Here is a 4,115-nt window from a genome sequence, read left to right on the forward strand (position 1 = left end):
CCCGGGCTCGCCCCGCTCGCCAGCGCCGCCGCGCAGGTGGAAGGAGCCGAGCGGCGGGCGGGGCGCGCAGGGGAGGGGAGGAGGAGCCGGGGGGGTGGGGGGGGTGTGTGCGGCTACATCTTGGGGAGGGGGGGAGGAGCCGGGCGGGGTTAGATGCCTGACTTTTCCCATTACTTTGCGTTAAATAGTGCGTTTGAACGCGGGACAGAGGGGTCTCCAGCCTTGGAGAGACTCAAAATCCACTGAGCACCCTGCTTCACCCCACCCTGGTTGGACTAGAGGGTCTGCAGAGGTGCGTTCCCACCTCAGCAGCTCCGGCAGTGTGAGAAATAACACGCTTCTGCTGCGAGCAGAGCTCTCGCTGAGTTCGTGCGCAGCTGCTCGGTGCAACTGTCAGTGAGAGCAGGAGGAGGTGAGGGAACCCGGGGGGAGCGCGCTGTGCTCCTGGGGTGCTGCAGGCTGAATGCTTGGGGGGGCTCCAGCAGGTACAAGGGCTGGGGCATGAGCCCTTCTCCTTCCCTCAGAGGGACCCCTGCCAGCTCCTCTCCTGCCACCTGACCTGATTCGCTGTCCTCCCGGTTGATTCGTTCCCTTCCACCTTATCTCCTCCATCCTGGCACCCTTTTGCCGGTTTTTGGCTTCTCAGTCCTTTCATCGCCATTTCCCTCCCTGCCATTTCCCTCTCAGGCTTTTCTGCGTAAAAGGAAGATCACGCAAGCAAGAGCTGATACCTGACTGCTGCGTATCAATCCACTTCGAAGTGACGGTCAGTATGGATTGTGTTGACTAGTAAAATGAGAGGCTGTGTCTGGAAATTAATGTCTTGCTTGTTTATCTAATTCCACTTTGCAGAGGAAGATTAGAAACTAAAAACCTGCATACATTAAATGTATGACACCTGTTAGTCTAGTGGAGCTCCTGATGGACCTCTCTCCCCAGTTGCCGTTTCCATGTGTTCCACACTAGTTTCTGTCCCAATTAGCTGTCTCTGTTGCTCCGTGTCTCCTCCCTCCAGCTCCTGCGGGTTTGCCCCCTGTGCCATCTGCATGAGAAACAGGGCACTTGGTGCCCTTGTCCAGATACAAAGGCCCACTCTGTGGGTGTGCTGAGAAAATGAGGTTTCTAGCCTCAATTCTGGCTCCGTGGACAAAAAATAGCTTCCCAAACTTCAAAGCCACGGTCACAAGGCAAGTAATCCTGCTCACTCATGGGCTTAAATATACACGCAGTGATGAGAGGACCTGTAGCGAGTTCAGGTACTCAAATGGGCAATGTCTGTCCTGTCAATGAATTTTCGCCAGATTTTTCACAGAGATCAAAAAGGTACTTTGATGAAAGATCACGCTGCTTTCTCTAACTGGAAAGTTTTCCGCATTCAGTTGAAACTTCTTGAACTCTGTGGGTAAACATTGTCGGCATTTTAAGCAGAAGTGGGGGGAGGAGACCTTCTGGTGTTTTTTTATTCCCCCACCCCTGTTCTTGGAAATGTCCCAGCTGACTTGGCTTAAAGCCTGAGGAAGACTTAAGCCTGGCTTCTAGACTGCAAACCTTGTCACAAGTGGTTAAAGTATGTCAGTGTTATAAAGAGTGAAACTAGCCCCTCAATTTCAGTGTCTCCTTTTCCATTTTCTTTTTTTTCTTGAAGAAAAAAAAACCCAACACATTTGCATATCTTTCCTTCCTGCCAGAATTTGGCACTGCCCATATGCTTTGCTATCACCTCTAATCTAATCTCTAAGAATCTAATTTTAGTGGGACAGGATCTCTCTCATTTACATGACAGCAAATTTGCATTAGCTCTTAACTTCTGTAGATTTACTCCAGATTGATTGTATAAGAGAGTGGTTAAGAGCAGAATTTAACTGCTATCCAAAGCGGCTAAAAGACTGATTTGGTTGAATAATTTTTTCTTTATTATAAAACATAGTTCAAGAAGTGAAGTTGTACATACAATGGAAAAAGTCAGAATACCATTTACAATTATGTTAATTTTGCAAAAAAATCCAATCCTTGATAAGTTGATTTATACTCCTTTTTAGCTGTTGGGGCTATGAGATGGTGTCAGGATTAGCTCCTGCCTTTGTCAAACAAGCCTGGGAAAGAGATGATAATCTTTCCTGATAAGATGCTGTGTGGCAAGTATTAAGGAGCAACTTGCTTCTCCAGGGAACTTGCTGGCAGGCTTGGGCTATTCCTTTGCTTCTTCACCCAACCTCCTTAGGCCCAGAAGCCCAGTAGAAGGGAGGGGATGCTAAGCGTGACAGGGTTGGGGCTGTTAACTGGCTCAGATGCACCAGTTTGGGACTGCAAGGGTCCTTTTTTATTTTTTACCTTTCCTTGACCATGAGAGATGCAGTTGAAATCAAGTCATAGTCATGCTTTTCAGCCATCTCCCTCTCATTCTGAGTACTGCTCATGTTTCTAAGAAATATGTTTACTTTATGGAACAGTGCACATGTATGCTTGTATCCATGAATGCACACAGCTTTTAGCTTCAACACTATCTGTAATCCTATGCTCCTTTCTCAGTCTAAGTTGCTGTTGACTTCTGGTGGAAATTCTCCTGAGTGAGGCATGCAGTGTTTATGCCCAACGATGGTGGTACATTGACTACACTTGGGTGGTGACTATTATTGGGTGTGTTAACGGACGAAAAGTGAGTTAGGTGGACTGCATAGATATTACTGCAGATCATGCTTATTGTCCACAAGCAATAAAAAACCCTGTTTGGACAAAACGGAATTTGATTTTAGTTTAGAACATCAGGCTGCTGACACATTCCCCCTGAATCTGTGCCTGCTATTAGTGAAGACAAAAACTTTTCTGATACTTTTACTCCCACCAATAAAGAGAGCAATTGCCTCAGAAAATGATAGCCTATACTTTCCTCTGTAAATAGTTTAAATCAGGAGTGTAAATAAAAGACTCATTTCAATGCAGATAGTATCAGACATTGCCGAATGTATTCGTAAAGAACGATGTAAACATGAGGAGGGAACTGGGAAGTTCAGAGATGTGGCCATGATCCAATACAGCTTTGCAAAACTGATCCTTCTATGGAAATACTTAAATGGTTGTAATTAAACATGCAGGGAGCCTGCCCTGGGCAATTTTTAAATTATAGATGGAAAAGACAAACTTACACTGTTACTCAGAAAACATTTCAGGAAATTTTTGCCTTTGCATTAATTCAATAAAACAGTAGCAGCTTAATATTCTTCAGTGGAACTTCAACAAAAAGTGCTTGAAAATATTAAAAGATGCTATCAGACTTACGTTTTGAAATCCAGATGTAGAATGAGAAAGGTGTTGTTTGTGTTTTGTGCTCACTATAGGAACAGACCTGTGTGCCTTGTGTATCCTGAATGCCAGCCACCTTGCAGTCATGAGCAAGAATTTTTTTGGTTTAACCAATTGATTTAGGGTTAGATCGGGATGCTTTTGTTTTGGTAATGTACAGCCTTCTGCCTTTCATGTTTGCAGCCTCCTTTGCATACTCATCAGTTCTGTGCTGTTGAACCTTTATTCTGCCAGCCAGGTTAAAACTCAGGTGCAGGCTGCTAGGTTTTGCCAGTGCAATCAAGAGGCAATGGTCTTGCTGTTCAGCTCAGTAGAAGATAGATGGGAAATAAGTGCATACTGTCCACATCAACGGGAAGACTGCCCGACTTTGCTATGCTCCATGCTGTTATTTAAAAAATTGTAACATGACAGTATCCAAAGGAAAATACAAACAGAACTCATTCATTTGTGATTCTTCCTTTCTGGTTATGAAATTCAGTCACATTTTGAAAACAAAAGAAATACAACAATAAGTTCAATAGCATTTTTTCCTTATCTGATATGTGAATCTGTCCAAGCTTTCAAAGAGAAAGCTGAGGAGGGCAAAATAAAATTGTTTTGAGTAGTAGTGAAAAGAGTTTTGATTAATGACTCATGTTCCTCCAGACAGAGTTTATAGGTTATTCCTCATGCTACTAGTTTCAATGTAACAACAGTTATTCATCTTCCCCATAAAGTACCTCTTGTGAAAGAGCTTCTTCATCACCTTGTTTCCTAAGATATTTTTGTCATTTACTATAAAAGACTGTATAAATGTTCATGATTTCCAAGGT

Source organism: Buteo buteo, chromosome 9, assembly GCF_964188355.1.
Source record: "Buteo buteo chromosome 9, bButBut1.hap1.1, whole genome shotgun sequence".
Taxonomy (NCBI): Eukaryota; Metazoa; Chordata; class Aves; order Accipitriformes; family Accipitridae; genus Buteo; species Buteo buteo.